The sequence below is a fragment of the Dreissena polymorpha genome, chromosome 6, assembly GCF_020536995.1.
Source record: "Dreissena polymorpha isolate Duluth1 chromosome 6, UMN_Dpol_1.0, whole genome shotgun sequence".
NCBI classification, from domain to species: domain Eukaryota; kingdom Metazoa; phylum Mollusca; class Bivalvia; order Myida; family Dreissenidae; genus Dreissena; species Dreissena polymorpha.
In genome coordinates, this window is record NC_068360.1 from 84,198,572 (window position 1) to 84,216,808 (window position 18,237).

General features: G+C 37.0%; 1 protein-coding gene across 1 annotated transcript in view; it reads left to right on the top strand.

The window, feature by feature from the left end:
• LOC127834722 (Na(+)/H(+) exchanger protein 7-like) overlaps positions 1-18,237 on the top strand; it is a 68,119-nt gene that overhangs the window by 4,630 nt on the left and 45,252 nt on the right. The window lies entirely within an intron of this gene.

Consider the following 18,237-nt stretch of genomic DNA (forward strand, 5'->3'; position numbering starts at 1 on the left):
CTTAGTGAAGATACATACATCCATAATGAAATAAAATGATTTTTTTAAAGGGTCATTTTCACAGATTTTGAAATATTTTGAAGTTTGTCATTAAATGATTTAAATTGATAAATGTTAACATTGGATCTTAAAAGCTCCAGTAAAAAATCAAGAATAAAATTTAAAAAAGGAAAAAAGTAGCCGGTACCAGGGCTCGAATTAGTGACCCCCGGAGTCATGGAGTTAGTCTAAAGTAAAAACGCAATAGCCCTCTCGGCTATTCCGCCGGGTAAACGTATTTTATACCTTATAAAAGCAATCTTCGTAATTCGTAAATTTAAACGACAACAACAGAACTCTCCAAATTATTCAATCGTTTCGCGTTGCAACGCTTTATAATTTTTAGGTTTCCAAATCGTCAAAAGATACATATAATGGCTATATTGGACTATGTTAAATGTTCAGTCATACTGTTTCTTCACAAATATCATAACTAAAACGAAAATTTGCGAATCTGAAACAACTTTTTTCAATTTTGTCAATTTACAAAACCGTGAAAAGATCCCTTTAACTATTTACATAATATATATTCTTTTCTTCCATAGAACTGCAATAAAACCTCTTCGTTATATTCCTGAACATTTTGACACCTCAATTCTATTTTCCTTACCTTTGTTCTGTGTGCGTGTCATAAAATACTCGGCAAAAATGTATAGATTGTGTTATAGAAACGATATGTTGGTCATAAGTAAAAATATTTTGCCGAAAAGGGAAGAAAACAGTTAAAGAATACTTAAAATGGCTGATTGTCTTAGAATGATTGATTCGTTCAGACAATAGACTTTTTTAGTTTTAGATTTTAAGTGCTTTCCAAGTATTTTACATGTATTGCACATGTGTGTATATGTGTCAAGGTTTATTAGTTACTAATACGAATTTGCAGTCTTACCAGATTGTTGGATTGTTCTGTACTCTTACACTTGATTTTTAATAAAATGAATAACAAATCCAATTGCCACGTTATTAACCCATTTATGCCTAGCGTCTAGAAAAAAGACCTCGGCAAACAGCGTAGACCCATATGAGACGCCGCCTGATGCGGCGTCTCATCAGGATCTGCGCTGTTTGCTAACAGAAATTTCTGTAAGAAATATTCTAAATATAGAAATAAATAAACTAGACATCCCTAATTTTGGAAATAAATCGATCCAATTTACAAGGATGGGAGAGTCCACTAGACTTAAATGGGTTAACACATATGAACTGTATGGTTCATGACTGCTTAAATTAATACTTTTAATATATTAATTCTCATACTGTGTCCATTTTTAGTGTTTGTATATACTTGTCAAAAATTAAATTCTGACCAAGTAGTCTTGACGATGTTCTTTGTGTATTGCGACTGTAAAATATTGGCACATTTTGCACCAGACGAAGAACATACTACTGACGACAATTCTTCCAGAATTTTATTTTTGACGATTCACAATTTCTTTGATACGACCCAGTCTTTATTTAACACGTTTACATAAAGAGGTTAGAGCAGTCATTGCAAATACATAAAAATAATCAGCCTATTTGATAGTGTCGTGTTAAATTGTTCAAACGACCGATACAGGAATAAAATTTACACATTTGAGCCGCGTTCTGAGAAAACTGGGCTTATTGCATGTGCATAAAGTTTCCGCTTTTATGACATTGTTCGTTTAAATGAAGTCTCTTCTTAATAAAGATCCAATTTAGGCGGAAAGTGTCGTCCTTGATTAGCCTGTTCGGACTGCACAGGTTAATCTGGGACGACACTTTAAGCGTATGCATTAAGCCCAGTTTTTCCAGAACAAGGCTCATATAAATATCAAAGTTATGTTGCTTCACTTCTATTCAACAGTAGTTTTCAGGCGCATATAATTCGAGAGGGTTGGTCGCCATAACTGTAAACGATTCACCGAAACAACGGTTGAAACGGCAAGAGCTCGTTTTCTAAGTTTTAATACAAATTAATGAAAAATTTAACATTTCTGCTACAAATGTTTACTTTTCAAGACCTGTTTGGAAAAAAACCATGTACATCTGTACACTGTCCCACAAATCCTTACTGAATTTCATCAAGGTGTTTCGAAACCGGATGAAAACCGGCAATGATTAAAAGACCAACGGTCAGACAGAATGTCCGTATTAACCGTGGACTATTGAAACACGATATCACACAATCAATACGCCGTTGGGTGCGTCACAGCACACCATAGCACAACTATCATGGCGTATGTATCAATTATGTCTAAATATAACGTCTATTTACAAACAGACCCAATTAACCCAGACATCTATCAATATTGATATATCTGTAATTTACCTGCCATACACATTAATATAATACCATGAACCTTTGTGTGGACAGATGTATTGGTCTTTTATCTGGCGCAGTGACGTCACAGGGTTTTCAGAGATTCATGCAGTATTGAGAAAATGTCTGCTGCTTATTGGGAACGCTGTATACCGACGGATCAGCCGTGTTTCTGTGTTTCTTCTTGATTCTGAAATTAACTCCTTGCTATGAACCCAGAACAGTATACGGTCGGTTATTCACTCTGGTAGGATTTGTTGAATAATGAAACGGTAAGATACATGTCGTGAGTATTGTATTATAGTATTAATTTATAGTATTATAGTATTTCTGGCTACCGAACACCGATATTCAAAGGTCAAACTTCAGTCTGTTCAATGTCGTCGTCTGACATGGGAAAACAAAATTCAATTTCGTATTCGTGCTCTCTATAGATAAATTAATTCATTCGTGGTATTTGCAGTCTACAGGTCTGTAATACTGAAAGAAAAAATACGATTTACAATTAGTAAAAGATGTCGTGATAGAGTGAATGTGGTTTCAGATCTTTGTATTGCGAATGTAGTGGTGAATGGTTATTTATAGTGCTCGTACTATTAAATTTACTGCTTTAATGTTCCCCGGGTACTCTTAAGTATACTTAAATGTACCCCGGGTACGGGAAATATACTAACACGTGCCTGACAAATTTAGACTGTACCGAATTTTATTTCCGCCCAAAATCCTATTTCGTAAAACGCGCTACTGAATACGAAACAAAATTCTGTATGAACGAAGCCTGCTTCAACGTGCTGTTTGAACAGGAATTTCGATAATATCTATAGAGGCGATTTACAGAATGTGGACATACATATTAATATAATTAATATGAGAAAAGCCTACAACGACCAATTTCGCGTTAGAATAACCGGGTACGTTTCAGTATATTTTCCGTACCCGGGGTACATTAAAGTATACTTAAGAGTACTTGTTGTACATTAAGTAGTACCCGAGACGACAATGACCAATCGAACGTTAATAGTGGCACTGGTGTAGGCTATCGTCAACTTCGTCGTCGAAAGAGTATTAGTTGTAGAAGTAGTGGAGATATAGAGAATACTAGGTTAGCGTTGAAAACAGAGTAGTTTATGTTGCCAGGCTTAGAACGCCGGGAGCGCGAGCCAACGAGTGTCAGATCTTTTTTATCACATGCTTTTAAATGAGCAAATTAAATTAATATTTATGCAAACATAATAATAAATCCCGAATGTTGTTTACATTTCGTGACGTCATTTGACGTTGCAACGTCATTTCAGCAAAATAGCAACATGCGATTGGTCAATAAACGAAAACTAAGCCAATGAAAACGCTTTTAAAAGTAGTATTACACATGTGTAATATATACGGAATATTACGCTAGTCAATTGTTCCAAGAGTTTGTATCACTCGAGTGGCTTTTGTGATGACGTATCACACGAGAGGCGGAGCCTCGAGTGTGATGCGAAATAGCACAAGCCAGGAGAGTGATACAAACTCTTGGTACAATTGACTAGCGTAATATTTCTTTTATTATAGGGCCTATACAACAACTAACAAAAACAGTTAACAATTGTAGTTTTTACTTTAACAAAACTGACAAAACAATGACTAAAACGGTACGCCATAGTTTGTTTAAGACGCGTATGAATACAGTTTATGTAAATTAACGTGTAGACATTCGAACCGGGAAAACACAGGTTTCTGACACGCTAACCTTAATGCCATCGTTAATCCAATGTTTATAACAAGTTGACAACTTTAATCCGATGTTTATAACAAAGACGTTGAAACAATATGCACTTCCACTTCTTCCATGTCTTTATCGAAACTTAGTTTAAACCACACTATTTTATTGTATTCCTATCGAAATATACATTTATGCATGATAAACACACACTCCAAAATACGTTTTGAATTCGTTCGATGTTTTTAACAAATAGTTTACTGTTAAAAAAACACCACGTCCGACATGACCTTAAATTCAATAGAGTTAAGATAAAACTATTGTGTTTCGTCACAGAAATGAAGTCACACGATGTACTACGTAATATATTTCGTAATATAAAATATTTCTATTTTCGGTGCGCGTAATGTGACGTCATTAATGGGTCGAAGTAGTCCGGCTAGTATGGTAATACGGAATTTGAAACAGCGAGTAGCGTAATACGGAATTTTTTATTTCAACGATTGATACCACATGTATTTTGTTAAAAGCACTAAACAGGTATGTCGGACCGTATTTGGTACAAAAACGAATATGGTACATTTGTACCATATTCGGCCGAATATGGTACAAATGTACCATACTCGGACCGAAGATGGTACAATTTTCGACCGAATATGGTACAAACATTGTACCATATTCGGTTGGAATAAGTTTGTCTATGCTCGCCAAAACGTATTTGGTACATACCAAAAAAACTCATAAAAATGAAAATGGCCTACGTATATGGTACATAAATTATGTATTTCTTAATAAATGAAATAGTCTGCCGATGTGTAAACTTTTTTTCAAACTCAAATACATTGTATTAACCTAATATTGGAAGTGACAAAAGTATCATCATCATCATCATCATCATCATCATCATCATCATCGTCGTCGTCGTCGTCGTCGTCGTCGTAACTAGCAGTAACAGAAACAGCTAACCTAACCACACTTTACATGGATTTTGCTGGTTGTGTAACTGTTTCGCCGGCTAGGTCAGTCGGTTGCGCGTCAGATTGGCACGCAGGCGTCCTGGGTTCGATTCCCGGGCGGGCCAGATACTTTCGTGGAGATCGTTCATAGCAATTTTCAAATTTTTAAAACTTTTTTTTTCGAAAGTGTATTTTCACCAAAATCCGATTTAAGAGATTTTGAGCTCTTTTAAATGAATATATCTCTCCAAAAATAAGGATGTTTGACTGGCTGCTTTAGACAGGTGTGACTGTATTCCTAAACATTACTTTGTAAAGTTGATTTGTCGTTCCGACGTCATATTGCTGAGAAGCCGACAAAGCTTTGAAGTTTCCGATTTTTTCTTTGATAACGTGCCGCTTTAAAAAGGCGGGAATTTTGCACACGAGTCTTACTCAGAAGTCAGTAACCATATTTGACTTGGCGGTCGGCAAGAAAAGTTGTGATTTTCGACTAGAAAGAATTGAAATCCAAACTTTCTTCAAACTTCAAAAGAATTCTTGACAGTAAGTACTGTACATAATTTTAATTTTCAGTTGTCTTAATATGCATTGATGTTTTAACATGCATTGATTTTTATGTTTTATGCCCCCCCCCCCCCTCAGAGTGCATTTGCAGTTGTCCGTCCGTCTATCCAATTGTCCGTGGCATTCCTTCCGGGTGCGTAACTCCTAAACTGCTAAAATATTTAAGCTACAGTCATTTTTTCGAAAGTGTATTTTCCACCAAAATCAGATCGAGCTCCTGTAATCTGTAGATTTGAACATTTTAAATTTTATGGAGTTTATAGGTCTTTGACCTTCGAACCCTGCCTAGTCGTGACTTCTGGTGAGCGACCTAGGCCCCCAGGGCCCCTTCTTTATATCCCTTCCATCCACGTAGCATTGGTTTCTACAGACCGTTTGTCCGTTGACCGCCATAAGTTTGCCCGCTATTTTTCCCCTGAATTTGAATTCGGTTGGATTTCAATGAAACTTTACATGAAGTACTTGCTACTTTCATTGCGCATATTGCCCGGAAGTTCGGATTGTAAATTTTAGCGGAGCTATCAGACGAGTGATTTTAGCTCAGCTCATGTCGTGAGACATTCGTTTTCGACACGCGGTGTTCAATACAAGCTCTATTAACTAATGAAGTATAAATGTATAATAACTTATTATATTATTTCAGATGAAGGAAGCAATTAGGAGAAAAAGGAAGCAATTAGGGTGCTTGCCCAGGTCGAAGTACGACATTATTGTCAGATGTTTAAACGGATCGTTCGATGTCCCTGTGAAGAAACGGACACCTGAAGAGAATAATTGTTTGGCCATGATTAGAAAACGTAAGGACTTCGAGCTTGGTGACCGGGGTTCTTTATTGTGTGGCGGAAAGCAAGTCCTTGTGAAAGAAGATCTTCCTAGATTTGTTGAGAAGATGTTCATGGAAAACAAAGGATGTGGAGCAAGGGTTATTTACAACAAACTGAAAGTAAATTACACGGGGTTCTCGGAACAAGCTATCCTTGAAATACTGTACAATAGCAAGTATTACCATGAGAAGTATCCGAGATTTACAAACAAGCCAAAGCCAAAGACAATTACAGAAGAGGAACCAGGCAAAAGATGGCAGATTGACATAATTAACATGAAAAATCAAAGTGTTAGCTACAAGGGGTCCACATACAGTTATATTCTACAAGTCGTGGACGTTTATTCTAGGTACGTTATGCCAAAACCCCTGAAAACGAAGAGTTCGCGTGAAGTTGCAAAGGCATTAGAGGACGTGTTGATGGTTAACCTTGCCCCTGACATCATCCAATGTGACAACGGACTGGAATTTAAAGGCCCTAGTATGAAACTTTTGTTGAACAAGTACAACATCAAAATGATCAATAGTAGGCCGTATCATCCTCAATCACAGGGCAAGTGTGAAAGGTCAAACAGTGTTATAAAGGCCAAGATTCTATTTGCAACAAAAAGTAAACGTGGATTTAACTGGGTCGAAGGGCTTCAAGATTTAGCCTATGCCATAAACACAAGTTTCAAACGAGTTCTTGGGGGTCTCACGCCCTTTGAAGCCTACTACGGAAGAAGTCATGTTTTTACCAAAGAACGTCATAGTTCTCGCGAAATAAAGAAAACCATACGGCGAGCAAATAAAAAGGCTTACAGGTCGCTGTTGAAAAACGCAACTTCCCCAAGCAAGTACAAAGTAGGAGAGACAGTATTAATTCGCTATCCCTTTCGAAAATCCAGGGTGCCAACCAAAAGATATGTTATCGAAGGCAAGGTAGAAAAAGTAAAACGAAATGGTGTTTATATCGTGTCATTTCAAGTACCGAACAAACCCGAACTTGGATTCGTAAGCAAATCGGTTGGGGTCGAAAACATGACTAGCCTAACTGTTGCGTTAGAGAAACAACGAAAAATTAAAAAACATTCATTAAAACAGAACCGCTCAGAGAAACAAAATCACAGAACTAAGTACTATCATGTTTTAACACACCATGAAAATCTGCAGTTGTTGGATGGGGTGAATATTGCCATGGACCCAAATCCGGATGGAAATTGTCAATTTGCTGCTATATCGCATCAACTTGGTAAAATTGGTATATACAAAGACGTAGATGCTTTACGTAAGGAAGCAGTCCATCACATTGTAGAAAACAGATATTTCTATGAAACTTTTGTCTATGATGAAACATTTGATGAATACGTTAAGAATATGTCTAAGAATGGGACATACGGCGACAACCTCACGCTCATTGCACTTATGAGAGAATATAATTTGCAGTGCCTGGTAGTTTCTACCCGAGGACTAGAACACTCATCAATTGTGTCAGCAGATGGAAAGTTCGATGGTGATGTTGGAACAATTGCATTGGGGTATTTCCCAGAAGGATTTGGCATGCATTACGTTAGTATCCGTATCAATCAACGCGTGTACAAGGACATAATATCACGCTTAGAACAGTCGTATGACAACGGTGACTCTGGCGACAGCGCTGCGTCTGGCGACAACGCTGCGTCAGGCGACAACGCTGCGTCTGGCGACAACGGTGACTCTGGCGACAACGGTGACTCCGGCGACACCGCTGCGTCTGGCGACAACACTGCATCTGGCGACAACGCTGCGTCTGGCGACAACGGTGACTCTTGCGACAACGGTGACTCCGGCGACAACGGTGACTCCAGCGACAACGGTGACTCCGGCGACAACGGTGACTCCGGCGACAACGCTGCGTCTGGCGACAACGGTGACTCCGGCGACAACGCTGCGTCTGGCGACAACACTGCATCTGGCGACAACGCTGCGTCTGGCGACAACGGTGACTCTTGCGACAACGGTGACTCCGGCGACAACGGTGACTCCAGCGACAACGGTGACTCCGGCGACAACGGTGACTCCGGCGACAACGCTGCGTCTGGCGACAACGGTGACTCCGGCGACAACGGTGACTCTGGCGACAACGGTGACGTCTCTGTGTGTTCAGCCCTGAAAGAGCTTCAAGATATGATAAACAATAGGAGGGCACAGAAGCGAACGACTTTTCCATTTCTGATGTTACCACTTCACATTCAAGTTGAAATTTTTAAGTTCTGCATACAATCAAACCCGTCAATCCAGTTTGTGTTGGCGAAGGTCGGCAAACCCTTTAGAGATTTAATAAGGTCAATGAGTTTGCAAACACCTAGAATTTACATTCGGCCGGATATTGGACTAGATACTAGTAACAGAAATCCTGTTAGCGTTCGTTTCCTATTAACAAGAGCGGGCAGAAACAGCGGTCTTATTTCGGCAATAAAAGAAATCATCAAGGGGCCAAAATGGGCAAACGCATGGCTGCGTTTGCGTGTTAGTGGAATCGGTTGGTATGATATCATAGATGTCATGTACAGACATTACAGGTGAAATATACATGTATATCGGTGTTTGGAAACCTGTTATGTTATTTTTGTGATTGATGATTATGTTCTTCTACCGGAAATTTGTTGTCATTTGCTCATTTACTGGTAACTTTTTACGAAGCACATTTGGGATATTTTGGCTGCTACTAAAATGAATGTATATATGTATATTATGTCTTGTCAAAATGCTACAGTTGGATTAAAATTTAAATGCTGTTCTATGTTCTTCAATATTACTTTGAAAAATCCTGTCAGTATACCAATAAATGAAAAAAGTACAAGTTTGTTGAATCTCTTGAATGAAACAAATTATAAAATACAAAATGTAAAATGAATATGTGATGATGATGATGACAAAACATTTGTGATGATGATGATGGTAAAAAAATTGTGATGATGATGGTGGTGGTGATGATGATGACAGTGGTTATGATGATTGGGGTTTGATGATTGTGGTGATGATGATGATGATGATGATAATGATGATGATGATGATGATAACAAACGTTTTGGGATGATGATGACAGCGATGTTTATCGGACGATGATGATGGTTATAATGATGATGATAAGTTTTTAGATGATGATGACGGCGATGTTTATCGGCCGACGATGATGATAATGATGATGATGATAACAAAATATTTGTGATGATGATGATGGCGATGTTTATTGGCCGATGATGATGATGATATTCTCATCGTCGTCATCATCATCACAACATCCTCATTATCGACCGAAAACATCGCTGTCATTATCATCACAAAAAAAACTTTTGTGATCACCATTACGATCATGATAATGGATATGATGATGTTGGTTTTGATGGTGATGATGATGGTGGTGTTGGTAAAGATAACAACGATGATGATCATTGGGGTGTTGATAATTGATGTGATGATGATGATGATGATGATGATGATGATGATGAGATAACGATGATGATGATGATGATGATGATGATGATGAGATAACGATGATGATGATGATGATGATTACGATGATGAGTGTGTATCATATTCGGAACGAATGTGGTACATTTTTCATCCGAATATGGTACAAGTTTGTACCATATTCGATCAGGCATTTTACCCCAAAACTGCAGATACGTATATGGTACAATTAGACAGTTGTACCATATTCGGCCGAATATGGTACAAACTTGTACCATATTCGTTTTTGTACCAAATACGGTCCGACACAGGTATATAATAAAGGCTAGTATATTCCATAAGGTGTTATACCGTCAATGTCTACTACTACTACTACTACTACTACTACTACTAGTAGTAGTAGTAGTAGTAGTAGTAGTAGTAGTAGTAGCAGTAGTAGTAGTAGTAGTAGTAGTAGTAGTAGTAGTAGTAGTAGTAGTAGTAGTTGTAGTAGTAGTAGTAGAAGTAGTAGTAGAAGTAGTAGTAGTAGTAGTAGTAGTAGTAGTAGTAGTAGTAGTAGTAGTAGTAGTAGTAGTAGTAGTTTTTTGTTATTTTCAAATGACAAAGCTAGCGTTGGAAGGAGTGGTTATACAAGTGGACGTTTTTTGTTGTTGTTGATTCTAACTCATCAGTGGCTGTAGCTTTTACAGCAAACATGCTAATGATAGTGGTGGTAGTCTCGACAATAAATATGTAAATTAGTGGGGTGGAAGCAAATTCAACAAAAGTGTTAATGATATATAATCACAGTAGCAAATACGGTAAAGCTGTTAATAATGGTGGCCGTATCGAATACGAGAACAGAAGAGACAAACAATTTACAACTAAAATGTGTACAGCCCATCCTCAAATACATGCAGGTAACTAGGCAAAAGCAAAACACATGCACCAGAATAAAAAAGTAATGACAAATTCGTGAAAGTATAAATGCGTTCATTTTTTTACAAATATGTTGACTTTTCGTGAGAAGGATGGTATTATGCGTGAAGGGTCGCAGTGTTGTGAATGTTTAAAATCCGAAATTGATTGAAAATATATGATGCATATATATGTATAATATTGTCACAATTTCAAATAGGAAATAAATATATAAAAAATATTCTTTCATAAATCTAATATATCTACCGGTATATATAGTATCGACTTAACGTTCAATGCTTTAATACAGAATTCATATCACTATAGACTTTCTTGTCTTATTAAAAATTTGGAAATATTAACACACTTGTTCTTCTTTGTGTAAAGTGTATTGGAATGTCTTGGTGCCTATGCGATTCTATAAACCGACCATAAAAAGACAATTTACATTTTGCTTTTATCAATCATCAATGTTCGTTAATGTCTAATGAAAAGAAAAAACGATGATTAAGTTTCATTGATTTACATTCGTCATAGTGAAATAAAGATCTTGTGTTATATATTGCGAAAAATTATAATAAAACTGTCAACATGATCAGATTATAAATTTGAGCCTTGTTCTGAGAAAACTGGGCTTAATGCCTGTGCGTAAAGTGTCATCCCAGATTAGCCTGTGAAGTCCGCACAGGCTAATCAGGGACGACACTTTCCGCCTAAACTTGATTTTCGGTAAGGAGGGACTTCATTGAAACTAAAAATACCCTTAAAGCGAAAAGCGTTAATCCTGATTAGCCTGTGCGCACTGCACAGGCTAATCTGGACGACAATTTACGCACAAGCATTAAGTCCAGTTTTCTTAGAACGCGACTCATTTAATCAAACTTCATTAAACCTAATTCTTGCAAACGTTTCTTTACGTACGATGACAATGACTTGGAGTGAGGTTCATCAAATGATACATGATATCGTCAAATAATAATTGCTTAAAAAGTTAAAATACACTTGTGCGATTTTCGTTGAACAGTTTTAGTAAATATTAAACAATTCGTTGCTATCTTCATTCATGTATATACATCGGGTGTCAACCTACTTCAGAATACACAGCCATTGGCTTTGCAGAAGCTTTTACAGTCAAAGCCATTTGACGAATTAAATTTGGACTCGATTAACCCATTAATGTCTAGTGGACTCTCCCATCCTTCTAAATTGGATCAATTTATTTCCAAAATTAGGGGCGTCAAGTATATTTATTTCTATATTTAGAATATGACTTACTGAAATTCCTTTAAGCAAACAGCGCAGACCCAGATGAGACGCCGCATCATGCGGCGTCTCATCTGGGTCTACGCTGTTTGCCATGTCCTTTTTTCAGGACGCTAGGCATGAATGGGTTAAGCCTTTCCCACTTAGTAAGTCCCATCAACGCTTCTATAATTAAGAATAGTTAAGAATATTAAAGATTGTATTAACAGTAAGAAAGAGTTTATCGCCCTAAGCGTATTGTCTGAAAAATAACTTTCGAATTGTATATATGTGCCACTGCTTTACAATACTAATCTATATAATAATAAACAAACATTGTTCACGAATTCAAGTTGATTACTGTTATACACCATGTATATCCATTTTGTAATCTACCTTTATTAGAGATCAAAATGTTTATCCTGTGGACATCGACCGTTTTATTTCACTTATTGCAAAACTCAAATTGTCCCTTGAACATTGCAATGCCTCCGAGGATTCGAAAATAAATGGGTCGCGCTCTGTGAAAATGGGGTTTAATGCATGTGCGTACAGCGTCGTCATATATTAGCCTGTGTAGTCCGCGCAGGCTTAGCAGGGACAGCACTTTCCGCTTTTATGATATTTTTCGTTTAGCAAAAAGCATGGAAAGTGTCGTCCCTAATTAACCTGTGCGGACTGCACAGGCTAATTTGGGACGACACTTTTCGCACATGCATTAAACCCCCTTATAACAGAGCGCGGCTCAAATACTGCGCCATCGGCGTATTATATAAGACAAATTGATAATTGATTAATAATTATGACTGAATTTTTATCAGCTTGTAGGAGCAACTCTGTAATTTAAGACTAATGAAAACATTATCGGCGAATGTCTCTCCCCCCTGCAATAAACCGATGTTGCATCGGAGATACTATCCATATGCTTAACCCACAGTTTAATCTGAATATTGTTAGCTGAGTTGAGTCCTGGGAGACTATACTGATGGGCTCTTGAATGTGTCACTTCCGGGAATTTACGCATGCTGCGATTAAGCAGGCCGTTGAGGGAGCGGCAGTCCGTGTTGCACGTCACGCACACAATATGGCTTGCAGTCGGGGGAAGGGCGGCCCGCACTTTCACAGGCTTCTCTTTCAAAATGCATTCTCGGATCTGCTTGTCTCAACTACCTTGATGCCTCTGTGTATCGACTGATGCCAGGCTGCGCAATCTTCAGTCATAGTCTGCCAGGTGCATGTAGCGATGCCGCAGGCTTTGAAGTCCATCTTTTAGGCATACTTGTACCTGGGGGCTGGCCAACTCACAGGTAGTGTGCCAGTGGCAAGCTGGCCGTACATGACGTCATTTGGTATGCGCCCATCGACCAATCGGCGCACGTTATCAAGCCAGCGCAGGCGACGTTGAGTAAGAAGTTCAAATATGTTTGAGATCCCAGCACGGTATTGTATGTCAAAAGGGGGGGGGGGGGGTAGTAAGATCCTGCCACTCGATCATCAGAATGCGCTTAAGACACCGCCTGTAAATGTTGTTGGTGCGGCGTTCATTCCTCACGAGGGTCGTTCAGTTTTCGCTACCGCGTAGCAAAGTGCTGAGAACACAGGTCTGATATACCCTGATCTTGTTCGTCTTATGTGTCAGTAGCTTGTTCTCCCAGACTCTTTGCCATGGTGGCTGAAGCCTTTCCGATGCGCTTGCAAAGCTCTGTATCGATGGACACTTTTCTGCTGATGGTGGACCCATGGTAGGTGAAGTCGTCCACCATCTCGAGGATATAGTCCCCCATATTGATGAAGAATTCGTTGCTGGAAGACTGGCCCATTATATTTGTCTTTTTCAAGCTGAGCGTTAGCCCAAAGTCTGCATACCTTAGCAAAGAGGTCTATGAGTCTCTGGAGGGCCTTCTTTGTATGCGTATAAAGCACAGCATCGTTCGTTCATTAAGTTTTAATGGTATTGGCGGTAAGGAATACAGTTAAACTTTTTAATGGTAGTGGCGATAAGGAATGCACTTAAACTTTGTAATGGTATTGGCGGTCAGGAATACAGTTAAACTTTTTAATGGTAGTGGCGATAAGGAATAAACCATGATCCTAACTGTTTATGATAAACAGCTTGACTAACTTTTACAAATGATGAATGAAATGAATTTGATTATTTATATGCACAAACAATAAGGAGAAAAACTATAACCATTGTACAGTTATTAAATCGTAATTAACAACGACTAGATATAAAAACAATGAAGAGAAATTATTTAAGAAATATTTGAACAACTATATCAAGGATTAGTGTACATTTGGAGCGTGCGTTAAGGCTCTACATAATTATAAGCATGCTCAGGTTTTTACTTTTTATGATTTTTGCAAGTAAACATTAAATCAACAAATTAAAACATACTTTGGCATTTATAATAGAAAGCTTTTATAGATTATTGTCGCAGCGAATTGCATACGGGACATATCACAATAAAATGGTGCTTGTCTACAAAAGCTCTTGCACGACATTTCGTGCGTGAACGCTGAGATCTTTCTATATATTGCTTTGTTAATCTGTTACAATGACTACTTAGATTGAAGATAATCGTAATTATCAAAGACACATTCCCAATGTATTGGCAAACAAATCAAGAAATGTTGAAATTCAAACGTGCATTGAAATGATTTGTAGCATATTATTGAGTTTCTATTATAAATTGCATTGCACCAATGCTCGTTTCAAAGCATCTACATCTATAGAATTACGGAATGTATCGACGTTGACTGAAGTGTTAATGGTGTCAGCGGTGGTTAATGCAGTTAACGTGTTGATGATATTAGCGATAGCGAATGCAATATGAAGTGTAACCCATTTATGCCTAGCGTCTAGAAAAAAGGCATTGGCAAACAGCGCAGACCCAGATGAGACGGCGCATGATGCGGCGTCTCATCAGGGTCTGCGCTGTTTGCTAAAAGGAATTTTTGTAAGAAATATTATAAATATAGAAATAAATATACTAGACATCCCTAATTTTGGAACTAAATTGATCCAATTTAGAAGGATGGGAGAGTCCACTAGGCAAAAATGGGTTACGATTGTTTCGATAGCGAACGCCGTAAAAGTGTAATGCTTTTGGCGGATGGCTTGGTGAAATGAAGTGGTATTTTCAAATGAAATTTATGCACAAAACTAAATATTTGTTGTACAGTCATCATACTATTATTTAAACTATTTTGTTTCGATGTATTAAAAACAGTTATTACTGACACCAGTAAAATATGTCGTCATTAAACTCCGTTTATCAACAATGTTTAAGATACCCCGGTAAAAACTGTTCGAATTCATACTAGTTGATAACGGTAATTACACGTAGATTATAATTTCAATCTAATTACTAATAGGATAAAGACTCAATGTAATTACTAGTACAATATTTAATTTCAAATCATTTGCTAGTGCAAATTCACTGAAATTATAAGTACACGATACTTTCAATAAACATGTAATTAAATCAAAACGATAAAGCTTAATACCGTTTTTAAAGGGATCTTTTCACGGTTTGGTAAATTGACAAAATTTGAAAAAAGTTGTTTCAGATTTGCAAATTTTCGTTTTAGTTATGAGATGTGTGAGGAAACAGTATTACTGAACATTTACCATGGTCTAAAATAGCCAATATATGCATCTTTTGACGATTTAAAAACCTAAAATTTATAAAGCGTTGCAACGCAAAACGATTGAATAATTTGGAGAGTTCTGTTGTTGTCGTTAAATTTTATGAAACTACGAAGATTTCTCATATAATGCATAAAATACTTCAACTAAGTAAGCTTGGCAGAATAGCCAAGCGGGCTAATGTTTTTTTACTCCAGGTTACCCCAGGACTCCGGGGGTCACTGGTTCAAGTCCAGCTACGGCTACTTTTTTTCCTTTTAAAAATTTTATTCTTGATTTTTTACTGGAGCTTTTAAGATCCAATGTTTACATTTATCAATATGAAGCATTTAATTACTTATTTCAAAACATGCCAAAACTGTGAAAAGGCCCTTTTAATGTAGTAACAAAAGTATGTCATAAAAACCCAAAACACTAAATAAGAGTATCATTTCTTATTATTTTATTTTGCGATGAAAGTTTCTCTGAAGGGCCAAAACGCTTTAAAGAGAAATTTCTATCAGAATGTTTGACAGTAGTAAAGTGTCAATACTCTCTCATTATTTATAAAAGGGCATTATTTACAAATTGGACGCATCTGGTGGTAATGTTTGAATGTTTGAATAAGTAAGCATATTTTTGAAGTTTGCTCTGTTTAAGTACACCGCTAAATGTATTTACTTATGGGAATCGATAGGCGATAATCATTATAATATACTGGACCATTTGTTGAAAACAAGTCCTATAACGTGTATTTGTGTATACAATTTAAAATGAACGGTCTCATTGACCGTTATCCCGTATGGATCTAATTACAGCCGTGCGTATACATTTTATTTTATTTTTTTCATTTACTTATTCATTCTTGCAGTGATCCGCGTTTCGTTTTGATCACTGTTCGTTCATTTGGTGTCTTTTTTTTTTAAGTTTCCCGATTCTTTTATTCATGTCAAAAAATAACAATTAACATTTATATTGCATGCACGATATTCATGTTTATCGATTCGCAATAAATGAAAATAGACAAATTATGTTAAAAAATCATGCTAACACAATAAACTAGCAGTAAAAAACAAAAAAAACTTCAATATAGCACCATTGCCACACGAGAAACTTTATCAGTAGAGAAACTTATTCAAATCACACCTTTATATCTCATCGCGTTTTGTAAATAAAAAAAAAACTAATTATAAAGGGGTTCAATGTAAAATTAAGGCAGACTGTAATTTTAATAGTAAACGATGTCGATAGCCTATTCTAGCAAACAGGGAGACAGACAGGCCACATACGGCTCTGTATATCCTGCGAGATGGAATATATCACGTTTAAAGAAATGAAAAATGTTTTTGCCGGACCCGTAGAACATGCACAGACCAAATTTTGTAAACGTTTTGTATTTCAATATAAGACTATTAAACGGTGCTTTTGTTATTGTGTACCTTTACCTGAGTGGGGAAGAAAAGGGAATGGCAATACTTATATGGTTTAAGGCATATGTTCACAAATAATGCACAACTAAAATAACTGTTAACTGTAAGAACACAGCCTCTAAACACACACGTTCTGGAACATATGTATGAGCACGCACACAGTATTTTGATGTGGAGAGATGAGAGTGTAAAATTGCAAAACCCAATATTGCATTCTTTTAATTTTAATTTTCAAATTGGCCGACAGAAGTGGAGTTTTATTCATTCGGGTCTAATGGCGGGAAATTTCGCCAACATATTATTGTTTTTTTTTTATAAAGGTCAAGGAAAGCTAAGCCTTGGTAAGACAGGTACGACGAATTTTCTTTAGTTGAACAATAAAGCTCCCTGGAAGATGCAGATTTACATGTTTCAGCGTTTGAATCGCGGGTTACACAACACTGGATACTTAACGTGAACATGACAAAAGGCCGTTCCACGTGAATAAAGTAATGGCTCGGGGCACTGTTCTGATGTGTGTTTAGTGAACTTAAACAAACATATGATTATTGATTAGGCTCTTTAACCTGATGCCAGTACATTAAGCGTAAATTAATATGTTTACACCAAAGGATACATTGGGACAATTTATACCGACCATACATGTTGTATGTTGTGTTATGTAAACCCAATTATTGAAGCTTTTGCTTGTTTTTTTTAGGTTTGTGGATACTGACTTTTATTTCTTTTTCAGGGTACGTGCAATTTAACTGCATTATGTGATTTTCATACATGACCTCGCTTTTTATCGTGCTTATTGATCTATTTTGAATAAAGTTTTAAATGGAGTAATTTAAATTAGTTTTTTAGTATCACTATATGACCGATTTACACGCAATACTTTCTGTACGACTAACACGCAATACAATCTGTACGATTTACACGCAACACAATCTGAACGACTAACACGCAATACAATCTGTACGATTTACACGCAATACAATCTGTACGACTAACACGCAATACAATCTGTACGATTTACACGCAACACAATCTGTACGACTAACACGCAATACAATCTGTACGCTTTACACGCAACACAATCTGTACGATTTACACGCAAAACAATATGTACGATTTACACGCAAAACAATATGTACGATTTACACGCAATACAATCTGTACGATTTACACGCAACACAATCTGTACGATTTACACGCAGAACACTGTGTACGATTTACACGCAATACTATC